Source organism: Nothobranchius furzeri, chromosome 2 (assembly GCF_043380555.1).
Source record: "Nothobranchius furzeri strain GRZ-AD chromosome 2, NfurGRZ-RIMD1, whole genome shotgun sequence".
Classification (NCBI taxonomy): domain Eukaryota; kingdom Metazoa; phylum Chordata; class Actinopteri; order Cyprinodontiformes; family Nothobranchiidae; genus Nothobranchius; species Nothobranchius furzeri.
Genome location: NC_091742.1, coordinates 99,619,640 through 99,634,630, shown reverse-complemented (window position 1 = coordinate 99,634,630; position 14,991 = coordinate 99,619,640).

Genomic DNA, 14,991 nt, shown 5'->3' with positions numbered 1-14,991 from the left:
GTAAGGTACAGAGCGAGCTGAAGATGTGGAGAGGGGCTTGGAGCGCATCGCAGAACCAGAGCGCATGCAGGAAGATTCCTTCCACCGAAGCGAGAGTTTTCCAAACCCGGTCTCTCAGAGGGACTGGTCACTTAGAAAATGTTCCCTGATGATGAAACTTTGGCTGAATTCTGCTTGTTCCTGTCTCCAATGTGGCGTCTGAGGAGAGTCCCAGAATCTCACATCGTCTTCAGCTCAGAAAGCGCCTGTTACGTTCCCCCCCAGTCTAGGGTGTGGGGGAAGCAACATGACAGTCACAATAATGGAGGAGGCCGTTCTGCTAAAGAGCAAAAAAGTTTATTTGCTGAAGATAATAAAAAAGAAATGTGGGGGAAAAGAAGGGACCTGTGGGTAGACCAAATAAATGAAATAAATAAAACAAAACACACCCTAACTGAACTCTTAATCTTGAGAAAAAAAAAGAGAAAGAAAAACCTAACTTACTTGTCTACAAAAATGGCGTTCTAAAACCAGTACAAGGGAGGTACTACCCACGCTTACCTAGTGTTTTTAGACATCCAGATACTACGTGTGCAGATGTACAGGGTACCCCATCTTACCTGGTCCACAACCTTCCCACCACATACCTGGCAACCAGCTTTAAAAGGACTTCAGCTTCAACCGCACAACTAAAGAGCAGGGACAAAAAAGCTCTGAGCTCAAAGGCTGTGTCCGAATCCAGAGGAAGGATGCTTGTGAGTACGGGTCCTCGCCGGTCTAAAACCGGAAGTCAGCGGCTCTGAATTCGGACAGTACTAGCCTCGTTTTTATTCCCGCCCCCAGGTCAAGTTGCCTAGCTACCGTGACGCGGCAAACAGGCTAACAAGCTAACAAGCTAGTAGCGACGTTGAAAATGGATCCACAGCAATATTTCATTTTATTTGTGGTTTCTGAGGAGCTGCAACGGCTCAGTAAACGTCACCGGCCTTTGTATTTAAAGTTTAAAAATCATTGAGTCCTGTTATCTGCTAGAGTTACAAGTATTATACTCATGATCTCCTTTTTTGCATATATCTGAATGTTAGTGATGTGACAGCCGTCGATTGAGCCAGCCCAGCAAACCCTTTTGATGGACGATGCAGTGGTCAGTGAGATGAGGCATCCAGAAGCACCCTCTGCAGACCACTCTGTCTGATGTTCCACTTGCCAACCAGAAACGTTCAGCCACGGATCTCGGTTCCTGCACTCCATCCACCTCGATGATCCATGTTCAGTAGATTTAGCAACACCACCAAAGACTCCCTGCTTTCCAAGTTTACTGTATATATTTTACTTTTATCTTTACTTTTATTCCTTACAGTGTTCCCTTACCATTTATTTACTATGTTGTTACTTGTTAAAAACTGAATAATAAAACTGTTAATGATCAAAAAAGAGTTATCAATTAATAGAAATTTTATTACATTTAAACAAATAACAAAAACATTCAAACACATATATAGAACCTGAACAAGAAGAAACTAAAAGAAAAAAAACCCATTTCTCTGCCATCCTTTCCATCAATGCTAAAAATCTGTCCATCCTTCTTTCTCTCCTCTCCTCCGCTTCCCTCTGTTGTCTCATGTCCTCCCTGATCAGGTCAAGGAGCTCATCAGCCCTTCTCCTTTTCCTCCCTGATGAGGAGTCCGGCTTCCTTCCACCACTCTCCCTGTCCTCTGTCTCACGCACTGCTGCACTTGGCCCTGGAGTGTCCTCGGGAATGGAAGCAATAAGGACAGGAGGCATAGTGGAAGGCCTCTGTCCCAACACCTCGTCCATGGGGACAAACCAGGGCCAGGTTTCAGCAGTGGGCTTTCCGCTGACTCCCTCTCCTGACCCTGGATACTTGCAGTCCTACAGACAAAGGGAATTAGAATTAGCAGGCTTTATTGTCGTTTAACAACAGAGAACACTGTGGGCATAATGAAATTACAGATAAAGGTACTGGTTCTGGATGAGAATAGAGAGGAACAGAAGAACAAAGTCAGATTATAAATCATAGTTGATAAAACATGCAATAAACAATATTTTAATTTATCAACATGGGAGATGAAAATTGTGTTCTGTGTTTTTTTCCGCCTAAAATGAAAATTAAAAACATTAAATCAGTAATGTGGTTTCTTAGAAATTAACTTAAATAAACATTAAACTTAGTTTTCGTTGTTTTTGGCGTTCGTTACATGATTACATAAGATGCAAGCTCTTTTACGGTGAGTTTTTTCCTATTAGACTTTCAAGCAAGTTTACGGTGGGGTGTTAACCTTAAAACAAATGATGAGAAGCTTTATTCGCTAAATAAACACACACACACGGGACTTATGACGGGACCACCATACAAGCTCGTTCTCGCTGATTTCTGCTGAAAATGCACCTATACAAACGAAAAATGTCTATAAACAGAACCGCTTTCAGCTTAGTTTTCTACCGCTATTCTCTTTTAAAAAGCCTGCTGGGATCAAGCTAGTTTACGGTGGGTTTTTTCCTATTAAACATTCAAGCTGGTTTTCGGTGGGGCATGTTTTAGCCTTAAATTACATGAAAAAGAACAATTTGTGGTATTAGATCTTATATAAAACACAAACCAAAAGTGCCCTAACACGTATTTTATTTTTTGACCGCTATTTTTTTTAACTAACTTACATTTTAAGCTGTACTGCTGTCCCGCTCCGTCCCCCGTTGTTGCGAGTGTCGAGTCCAGCGGCCGGCGCGTAAAGCATGCTGGGATACCCTTGCTCCTGTGAGGATCCATCAGACCCATCCTCGAAATGTGGGTGGAGCGAGGACGTGTTTGAGGACGCGAGAATGAGGATTCTTGGAATTCGGACAGTACTCGTCTCTGCGCTGTGACGTCATCGACCTCAAAATGCGCTCTTACAAGCATCCTTCCTCTGGATTCGGACCATAGACTGTACATATACTGGACAAAACGATTCCATAGGCTCCAATAACACGTTTTTTGTCTATAATGGGAGGTGGCCACCACCGCCATTTTGACCGTGTCACAGGTTCCGTCCAGCCCAGACAATTCCACAAAAGGGAAGCGAGGAGGAGCTGAGGGTGGGGCTGTAAGGCTGGGATCGACTGACGACACCCGGGCAAACTACCTACGAGCTAACCCTGGCTAACCCAAAGCTAACGCGGAGGTGGGAGCCGAGCTAACGGATGTAGCCACCTAGCTTCAACCCTACCGGAGCTAACTGTGGAACACCCATGGACCTGAACCTAACACGAAGTTTAGGTGGAGGTTTTCAGCGCCTGTTCGTGACAAGTACCTGGATTAAAAAAGTATTAAATCGGTAAGTTTATAATTTATTTTACGTAATGAAAACATTTAGCTTTGAGCAAGTTTTCAGTACCGTATTCTCCGGGCTATCGCTCCTGAGTCGCACCAGCCATTAAATGTATCATGAAGAAGAGAAGATATATTTAAGTCGTATTTTGGGGGGACATTTTATTATCTTTCTTACAAAATCTGAGACCAAGCGTTTCACATTGCAACACAAGCACCGGTAACCATAACAGAATGAACAACAGCGTGTAAGTAACTCTGGAAAGGCTCTGTTAATAAGTGATTGTTCTTGCATGGTTTTAATTTGATTTTATAGTTTTGTACTGCATGCTTTTATTTTGACGGACCAGCAGAGGAAATAAGGGAGAGCAGAGAAGGCCAATTGACTTTTGCTTGGAAACTGACAGCATGCTGTAAGACCAAACAGACAGGACTGGGCCTCTATACCCTTCCTTTTGACAATTAAGCGCCTAGCTGGAATTGGGAACAAGGTATTGTTTGATGCATGTGTTTAATGTGGATTGATGTGATTTTCTATGTATGTTGTTGTGTTTAAAGTGGTTAAATGCAGAACAATGGTAACAGCCATCTCAATCATAGAGCCAGGTGGACACCCATGCTAATATTAGCCTTTGTGTGGTTCAAATGCTTGGACTTAGTTTTAATATTGGTTTTAGCTTTCAACATGTTCATGCACATTTTTGATCTCACTCAACCTACTATTAATGTAGATTCAATAATATTGTGAATGGTTGTATGGCATAAAGGTCATCTTTGTAAGAGCTCATTATAATTTCATTTATCTGTTTTTTTTAGCTCTTACGGTGTTTCAAGAAAGGAAAGGTGGATTTATGTTCAAAATAAGGATGCCAGCTGAACATGAATAAAAATTCCTTGAGAAACATCAGTACGCTTAGCCATTGTCTGGCTGGGTTCGCCACACAGCGCGCCATGGTCTCCAGCCAGCAGAGGAGAGGATGGCGGTGTTTCAAACCCTCCCGGCCGGCGAGGAGAGCTCATTCCTGGGCTGGAGCCGGCCCTCAGCACCCCGCCACAGGCTCCAACAGATGCTGGTGGTGTTTGAAACCCTCCCAGCGGGACAGGGGAAGTCATTCTTGGGTAGGGTTAGGTAGGGAATTATCATGAGAACCAGGACAAGACAGCCTGATAACAGTCATGTGAAAATAACAGTTAAAAAGTATGTATGTGTAATAGAAATAAAAATATATTAGAATTAGTGTAACTCACTGTGATCCAAACAATAAATCAGCCATAGCTGATTAGTAAATATGACATGAGGTCTGGGAGTTTTTAAGTTTTTTTCTTTTATTACATTTTTTTCTTAGATCTGTTAAAAGGTCACCATGGCAACCTGTGTGTCTCCAACATCAGCTACACAACGCAGCAAGTGTAAGTTCCTGTCTTGACCACTTCATGTATGGTTTTGTACTTTAAACAATTATGACAAACCTGTTATTTTTTCTCCATAGCCATTTGGATAATCGGAGACAGCTGAGTGAGGCGTGGTGCCCAGAGAGCTGCAGAGACCGTCGGATTTTTTTTAATGGGTCGACACTTTGTGCCCTGTTGTTTTATAAAATGTAGTGTTAAAAATAAATGTTTTTGCTCAATTACTGGAATTTCTTTGGTTACGACTAGAAAGTGAGGAATAATCATTTACAAGTTATTTGTACAACAGGCCCATTTTAAATCCCAACAGTTTCTTAGCAGACAATAGAAATGTGTTCTTTACTAACTTTACTTGGTTTAAAAATCTTACTAAAATAAACTTGAGTGCTGTATTTCAAAACCCAATCATACTTGTTATGTAAACATTAGCTTTGTAGATATTTGTGTGCAACAAAAACCAAACTTAAATAATTTGTCATTCTTTATTGAAACACAACAAAATACAGGTAAACAGAAAGTGTGGGAAAATAATAACGTGAAAGTATTGCTCTTTAAATGAAACACTTCTTATTTTTAAATAGAAAAACTATAAATGTCCTGTACAGCAACATGACAGAAGAATGGTGGTCTGTCAGAACGTGCTGAACAGATTTGCTTTGGAGAGGCTGTCTAGATTGTGACAAATCCTTTGAAGGGATTAAGGAACGTTAACCCTTAACAAATCTATAGCATCCCTGTGGAAACACCTTGTGTTTACATGCTCTGAGCCTCCAGTCTGGATGATTTAACCAGTGTTGGGAGTAACGCTGTTTAAGTATAACGGCGTTTCTAACGGCGTTCTTTTATAGGTAACGGAATAATCTAATTAATTACTTTTCCCGCCGTTGCAACGCCGTTACTGGGGACGGAAGGTTGTGCGTTACTGTGTGCCTGTCGAACGTTGAGCAACAGTGTGAGGCTTTCTGACCGCCACACTTCAGCTGCAGCCGGGGAGAGAGAGGTGTCGGTAACGCACTTACAAACACCATGATGATTGGCCGGGTGGGCGGAGACCCTCACGGTCTCAGTCGCTGCTGCTGGAGACACAACAGAGTAGTGATGGGAATAACTCCGTCTAAAATAACCACGTTAATAAAAAATATTTCTTTCTGTAACGAGCAAACTAATTAATTACGTCTTCTTTTAACAAAACATCGTTTCTGTCACTGATGAGAAAATGCGTGCATTAAGCAGCGCGGTGTGTTGAAGCTGTCATCAGCTGATCAGGAGCTAAAGAGGCAGATGTTTTCATCCAAGAGCATCACGGCCGTGAAGAACGAGGAAGACGTGATGAATATCTACGGCTTCAGACCCGCGGATTCGCTGCTGCAGGTGGGAATCTGCAGCAGCGAATCCGCGGGTCTGCAGCCGTGCCCTTCATGGCGTGACAGCGGAACGTCCCGAAGGTCCGCTCACCTGTTCACCGCGCAGACGTCCTGATCTTCTACCTTCCTAGATCATCCAGCTGTAACCTGTTTCTGATCATGTCTTTAGTCCCGCTGTAACACTGATGCATCAGTCTCAAACGTCATGGAGCTCAGGTGTTATCAGAACTACCTGTGTGTGTTTACCACCCAGCTTCAGCTCTTCTGTGGTCGGGTCTGACCCAAGTTAGTAAATGTGAGTCCTCCATCAGGCTTGTGCCTCTTCTAGTGTCATTTTAAAGGATTTTATTTATTTATTTAACCGTTACTAGATTAGCAGCAACAGAAATGCTGCTAAAAACACACATTTATGTGAAGCTGGAAAAATTAGAATACTGTGCAAAATTACATTCATTTCTGTAATTTAACTAGACTGAGAGACCATTTAAAGGCTCGGGAACCTTTACAGGTGTTTCTATTTGCAATTTTAAATGTTAGCTGATTGGGGTCTTGTTAAATATCACACAGTGACCTTTTAATAGTCTAGATAAGTGTAATGCTCCTGTTAGTAGTTCCTCCTGTTAAGTGCTTATTTATTTAAATTATTCAGGTTTATATAAAACATTTGGACATACATTTTATTATGTTCAGTCATTTATATTTCACTATTGTAGTAATTCTTGCATGCTTTAATGAAAAAAGAAACTAAGTAGTTACTTTTGTTGGTAATTAGTTACTTTTATGATCTTGTAACTCAGTTAGTAACTGAGTTACTTATTTGACAAAGTAATCAGTAACTATAACTATTTACTTTTTTAAAGTAACGTTCCCAACACTGGATTTAACCTCCTTAAGTTAAGTGAGTTTATATTTGATGAATAACGGATTGGATGGATCTCTAGTGATTGTTATTGAAGTGTAGCGCCAGTGCCCTATACACTGGCACTACCTGGTGCTGTTGCGGGTGGTCTTTACGTGTGCTTTAAGAAATGCAGCTTGAGTTTATTTCTGATGATGTTTATTATGATATCTTGTTCCAGAATGTCCAGGATCCATTTACAGCAGTTAAATTGGTTTCAGTGAATGCGTTACTTGCCCCAATGACAGTCCGCAGAGTCCTTTACATACAGCCACAGTCCTCGCCACACAGTAAAAAACTGTTTGTCCCATCCAGCCACACCTGAGTCCTATCTGTGTTGGCTTAAGTAGGCTGGTGCTTCCACAAGCAATTAACCAATAACATGAGGCCAAGCCTCCTCTCAAGTGCACAAAAAGAAATGACACATCTGGCTCCTACACGCCGGCCCCTAATTGCGCATGGCAGAAGACAAAGCAGTTACAATAACTTAAATTACAGGAGCCATTATAAAACACAAAAAACACCAATACACAATAAAAAGATAAACCAAAAGGCCCGTAATACCTTTCTGAAACCTAATCTTCCTCTTCACACACTAAACATAGATTAGTTATTCGTCTTTCGATAATGTTAGTCTTGGTTTGAAGGCGAACCACTCAAACCAAGCCCTTCTTGTCAGGAAACGTTTTAAGGAGTTTCCCTAACACCCATGATCCTCTAGGAGTGGTGTAGTCCATAACCATAACTACGTCTCCCACTTCTAACCCTTTTTTCCTTTTGATCCATTTTGTTTTTCCTGCATTAGTGGCAAGTACTCCCTGAGCCATCCTCTTTTTCTTTTCATTTTTTTTCTTGTTTTTCTTCTTTTCTTTTTTCTCTAACAGGTTTCAATGGGGCTACTCTAGTCTTGCCAAATAGAAATGAAACATGTATCTCTTCCTTGTCATTTTTGAGTCTGAGGTAAGTAGCTGTACCAAACCCCTTTTGGCTTGCATCAGAGAAGTGATGCATTTGTGCGCCGATTACCCTTTTGAACCCTTCTGGCTTAAGGCACCTGCCGATTTGGAAATCTGTTAAATTTTCCACTGAGCTGATTACTGACAGCATCCCTCTTTTGGTAGCAGGCTTTTCTTTCACCTTTGGTCGTAAGAACAGACCATATTTCTTTAGAGCTGCGGAGTCTTCTGCCTTGATGTTTGGCCAGTCAGACACCTTGTCCATGTAAGATGCAGTTACCTTGTGCTCGTTCCCAAAATGCTCTTTAAGTAGCTTTCTGGCTAACACGTACCCTCTGTCTGCTGTTAAATGAAGACAACTACGAACCAAGTCCCTAGGTTGCCCCCTAGTGTATTGTTCCAAATAATACAAACAGTCCCCTTTGTTTCTTGTTTTTGATTCTACACAACGTTCAAAAGCCTTGATAAAGGAATTGAACTGCAGTGGATTACCTTCGTAGACTGGGATTTCTCTACACCAGGGATTCCCAAAGTGTGGTGTGCGCACCCCCGGGGGTGCGCGAGCTGCCGCTAGGGGGTGCGCGAGGTGAAAAGTGTAATGGCTGCGGAGCTCAGAGAAGTCTGTCAGGTGTCACCGTTAGCGTAGCCAGAAACTCATTTGTGGGCGGGCCAAAGAAAAAGTAAGTGGGCCCAATAAATGTAATTGAAAACAAGTATATTTTACTTGTGTGTGTGTGTGTGTGTGTGTGTGTGTGTGTGTGTGTGTCCTCCACATGTGCCCTAGCTTCATAATAACAATGCACCGAGCTTCAGCACTCTGGCCTGCGCACGCCGATATGTTCCGTATTTGATCATTTTTAACGGTGTTGGAGGAATCTGAAGGTGGTGAGTCATTCTGGCAGATTGTAATTAACACCTGTCTCATGCAGGTGTTCCGATATTGTAAACCTCACACGCGCTGAAGATCTGAAGTTTAGAGTGCGTCTGTCAGAGGTCAGACGCGTTCCGGAACCACGGCTCACGGGTGCACATGTGAACACATCTGGGCTGGGCAGAAGTCATTTTACAGCATTGGTTTAAATAGCGCCGATAACGAGACGCAGTGACTTAAACGCTGCAAGTTGTGAAGCGCGTTCCATCCGCGAGACGCATCACCAAGCGGAAAGTGAATGCGTCAAGCATAAACCAAGCTTCGTGGAGCTGTGCCGCGCGCGCGCACACACACACATACACACACACACACACACACACACACACACACAGATTCAATAAGTGCACGCTGCGCAAACTCCGGCGCGCCAGACTGATACCGTCAGACTGAAGGCAGAAATGAGAGCTGCCTCCTCTGTGATAAAAACTTTTAAGAGGTTTTATAACAACATTTTTCATTCCAGGTCAAATTAAGATATTAGCTTCTATTTTGGGATGACGTATGAAAGTCGGGTCCGCTCCAGCCAGTGACTCCGAACCTGCAGCATTTGTTATTCCAGTCCGCGTGGCAGCGGATCGCAGATTCAGCCACACCATAAAACAGCAATAAGTCGGTCTGAGGCAAAAGTGAACCTCATGGCTAAAGCTTTTTCCTTTTCCCCTATAGACATTTGATTACGCACCAGTAGGTGGCCATTTCAGGTTTACGCAGAGCAGAAGGAAGGAGAGCGCTCTGGCCGCACAGATTAAACGTTCCTACTTTAAGAAAACCGTTAAATTGCATTGTTTATGTGCTACCTGGGCACTCTAAATATTTATTTAAAATTAAATCAAAGGAAATTGTAATGGTATCGAATGTTTATTAATTACTATTTAAAAAATGAAAGTGATGGGGTAAAAGGTCGATCATATTTTTTAACCCTGTCTGTTTAGCTTGACGTCTGATATATATATATATATATATATATATATATATATATATATATATACATAGAAGGGGGTGCGCGGCTAAATAAGTTTGGGAACCACTGCTCTACACGGCAGTAATTGAGCTGTTAATGATTCTCAATGCTCTTTTCTGTAGAATAAACAGTGGTTGTGTATGAGTTTTACATGTGGATCCCCATATTTCTACACAGTAAGTCAAGTATGGAACAATTAGTGAGTTATACAATGTCAGCAATCCAGAACTATTCAGTAAAAACCTAACTTTAGTTAGTACTGCAATGGCTTTGGCAATTTTACCTCTGATATAACCTGTGTGTGACTTCCAGGTAATAGCTTCATCAAACTTACTCCTAAAAATTCAGTTTCTTTCACCCTTCGAATGTCCATTCCATTTATTTTTATTGTTACATCTTTGTTGTCTCTGTCATTAAACAACATAAAATTTGTTTTATTAAGATTCAGTGAAAGTCTGTTTATGTCAAACCAGTTGATAACTTTTATCAGTTAGTCATTTATCACTCTAGTAACTTCATTAATATCTGACCCTGAATAGAACAATGTTGTGTCATCAGCAAATAAAACAGTACCGAGTAGCTTAGATACACTTACAAGATCATTAATAAATAGTATGAACAGTTTAGGTCCAAGGACCGACCCTTGTGGGACACCATAATTAATCTCCTGCAGTTCTGATTTAGTGTTGTTTAGGTGGACAAATTGTTTTCTATTCTTTAAATAACTTCTAACCCATTGGTGTGCTCTTATTCCATACTGATGTAATTTCTGAAGTAACCTCGAGTGATCGATAACATCAAAAGCTTTCTTCAAGTCAACAGTTTTTATTGTCCGGGTCTGTTTTTAACAAACACTGGGTGTACACTACAAGATTTTTACAGTCACAGACTAAAAACTTGAAAGGTAGCACCAGGGCTCTTCCCAGTAGTCTTGCTGCCCCACCCTTAGTCATGACACAACCTCTGTTGTTATTTGACAGTATAATGAATACAAACTGATTGCTTGATTGATCGAGATAGCTGTCAATTTTAGGCCTTGAGTTAATTTACATTCTTTATTTGTTAACTATCACAGAATATGACTATCCTTTGCAGTATACAGAGAGGAGACGCTGAAAAATTTGCCGACTTCTACGAAGTGTCCGCGCCTAATGTAGTGGGCTGGTCTGAAGAGAAAATTCCAGGGCTGAATTTTGATCCCAGTCCACCCCTGGGTGGCGCTATACTGTGGTATTTAGGCAGAATTTTTAATTTTTAAAGAAAATGCACCAAAATGCTAAAATAATGAATACACACATTTAAAACACTAGAAAGTCGTTTATACAGTTCATCAGCAAAAACAGTTAATTTAGACGTTACTTGCTCTTTAACGATTTCATGATATTTAAGTAATTTTAAACTACGATTATGGTTAGCATAAGTGCGCAAATATAGGCTATATGTGTCACTTCTTACATTGTTGTACAGAAGTGTAACGGGTTACGATTTGTTGTGGTTGGACTTTTATGTTGAAGGGATGTTCTTGGCCGGCTGTGTGCAGAGTTCCGGTTCGGTTGTTTAGAAGAAAACGAGCTAGTGTGATCGGAGATCGTTAACGGTGTTTCTGCTGGAGTTAAGACGTGGGCTGCGGCCAACAGTAACCCGGAATAAAGATCCGAAACGGAAACAACAAGTTGGAGTCATTAGCATCTCTTAGAAAAGGCAACAAAAGTGTGTTTTATAGGTGTGGTGGCTTTTGTTGAGCCGTGGCGGTGCGACACGAACTAGTTTAGCCCAGCAGAAAGGCCCCGCGGCTGGCTGGACCCAGCTCGACACAGCAGCAGAGCGGTAAGCTTCATATCACTCTAAAATGTCGGCTAACTTTACTGTACACGTTCATTTACGGGCATTAGCAGCGTGCTAGCATTAGCATCCCACCTGCTAACGCTAGCACAACATGCTAGTAATGTTAGCTCCCAGATTAATGTGGATTCGGACGATTTTCGTGGAATAAAACGTGATCTGGGAATTGTGATGAACGCCTTTTTACACCAGATGATAACCTTCCACTGACTGTAGCAGCAGAGCGCCTGTGTGTGTTACTCCGTGAGTGTGATGTGATGTTAGCATCCAGTAAATAAATCCCACATCAGCTAAAGAGCAGCGCGACTAAAGGTTAAAGTGCGTCAGTGTAGCATGGAAGAAAAGAAATATATAATGCATTCCACCAAAATCCCTCAATTTATTCTATTTATTTGGTAATCTAGGGTTTTCTTTTGTTTCTTTACTCTAAATAATTTTATTTGTTCACCTGTTCCTCGTTCTCTTCGTGAGATCTTTATTTTAAGAGCATATTTTGTGATATTTTCAGGGAATTTAGTTTGATGCTTTTATTTTTGTTGTCGCATTCTGTGACGTCACTTCCTTTCTTCCCTTCGCTCAGAGCTGTAATGGAGGAAGGTACGTTTTTCATGGAGCTCCGGCTGTTTGCTGTCAGAATGTCGTTATAAAGTTCGGAGTGTTGCATGTTCTCTTAGTTAAAACATTGGTAAGATGTTTGACTGTGTTATTGTGTAGTATGACGGAGGATGGAATAGATTTGCCAAAGTTAAGGTCTTATTGTTGCAGCGAATGTGAGAGTGAGCCGACTCGGGTTTTCCCGCGCTGTGCGCCTGGTTAACATGTAGCGTTTTTCTCATGGACAGATGAGCCGAGATTGGTTGGATGTTTGTCACTACTGCTGAACTGTTCTATTCCATTCTGTGCAGGTATGCTATTGTTTTCTGTTACTTTTGGGAGAATTTGTACATTTTATTTTCACTTCATGTGAATTGTTAGATATTTTAAATATCATTCATAGGTTAGCTGGTGGTATCCGTGAATGTCCTAGTTCTTTTGTTGTGGCAAGATGTAAAAAATTACGGATCAAAAGAAACATATATTTTTCGTTTTTCATTTTGTTTAAATAAAAATAAAAAAAGCCCTTCGCTCAGAGCTGTAATGGAGGAAGATGAGCCGAGATTGGTTGGATGTTTGTCACTACTGCTGAACTGTTCTATTCCATTCTGTGCAGAGCTGTAATGGAGGAAGAATAAATGTGTCACCAGTTGGATTGAATCCGAACCTTGGAATCATTCGTCTTTTCCACAACGCAGAGATCGTGATTAGGGTGAAGCAGTGTGGCTAAGCCCGGTTACATTGGTGCCGTGACCCGGATTCATCGTAGATCAACGTCAGCTTGGTCGCCGGAACTGCAGTTTATCAACACAAGGTTCTCTTAAAGAAGTTAGCATTAAAGTTATTTTACACGCTGTTGAAAGGACACCAAAAACAAGAAGGTTATATTTCTGTCAGTTTTATTCATTTATTCGTTGTTGGGTTTTTTTTTTCCGCTTGGTGTGAAACAAGTTTTCTACAGTTACTATTGGTTAAGATTGTTAATTTCTCTGTAATACAGAGTTACGTTTGTCAAGATGGCTTCCAAATTTGGTGAAGAAGATAACGGTTCTGCTATAGGTAATGCCCTGGGTTTAGGCAGAGGAAGGTTTTTGAGAGAGCTTTGCAATACCCCTGTCCGAAATTTAGGCGATGTTGGTTCACCAGCTTTTAGCTCCACACGGATACCTGGTCATCCAGCACATTCGGAAAAAGTCACTGATCAGGTACCCGTCACTTCAGATGTTAGTGATCCAGCTTTAAGCCATCTCATCACACACATTGCCCAGCAAGTGGGGCAAGCTATATCAGTTCAGTTAAAGGGAGATAGTAAGGCAGATGAGGTCAAAGATTCATATGTTCAGAACTCAGGTTCTGATCAGACTGCTATGAATTTTACACATAATCTGGCTGGTATGAAGTTGGTCTTACAGGCTGATGTGAGAGAACCCCCTAGTTTTAGAGGAGATGCATCAGACAGGGTGTCTGTATATGAGTGGGAGGAGCTTATGGATACATACCTGAGAAAGAGAGGCGTACCACAGGCAGAGCAACAACATGAAATCGTATCCAAGCTAATGGGCAAAGCCAGAGACATAGTGAAGGTTACACTACGCAGCAACCCTACATTGAAGCCTCAGGAGAATCCCAAAGTCATCATTGACATACTGAAACAACATTTTGGTGAAGCCACATGTTCCAGCATGCCTCTCGCAGACTTCTACGGCACTGTGCCTATGCCAGGAGAGAATCCAGTTGAATATTGGCTCCGCCTCAACAAGGCCATTGATGTAGCTGAAGAGGGCCTGCGCAGGCAAGGGCGGCATATTGATGAGCCAAGCCGAGAGGTAACAATGATGTTTGTTAAGTATTGTCCAGATCCTTCTCTTGCTGCAGTATTGCGGTTTAAAGCACCAGACAAATGGACTGCTATGGAGATACAGGAACATGTCGACCGTTATCAGATCGAGATGAAAGAGCGAGTGGTCTCCAAGCCAAACCATCCAAACTCAGCAAGACGCTTAACATCACATGTTCAAGCACCTGCAGCTGAGGAGCCTACTCCATCTGGTTCTCCTGTTTCATCCTCTGTTCAGGCTGAGGTGAGTGTTTGTCCCACCCCTCAGTTAGAAGACAACTGCATAAAGACCCTCATTAGTCTGCTTGACCGCACACTTGCTCAGAGCAACCAATCAGTGTCCAGACGACCTTCATATAGTCAGTCCCAAAGAAAGTCCTGTAGGGTTTGCCAGACCGGAGACCATTCAACTTTGGCGCATTGTAGACGGGACCGTTTGTGTTTGTCCTGTTTTAAACCTGGTCATATCAGGAGGAACTGCCCAACTGATGATTTCAGGCAAAATGCCCAACTTATGCCTCCAACCGAAGAGCAGCAGCATTTAAACTGATTAACCCGCATTTGGAGAGGGGATGTGTGGGTAAAGAGTTACAAACCCTCAACTGTGACAGTGAAATTGAACAGTGCTATGTGAATGCCTGTGGGGTAGCTGCAGAGAAAGCTAAAGTGATCATGCAACACACCCATACAGTGCAGCCTTATGATGAACTGTTTTACGCCCCAGTTATTGTGAACCACAAATGTCATTTGCAAGGGATGTTAGACTCTGGCTCCATGGCCTGTACATTTAGTGAAGAAGCAGAGAAAAAACTGGTTGAAGAAAAAGTTTTGTCAGAACCAAAAACCTTGACACAGGAGGTGGTCTTGGTTGGATGCGGTGGGAAGCTCACT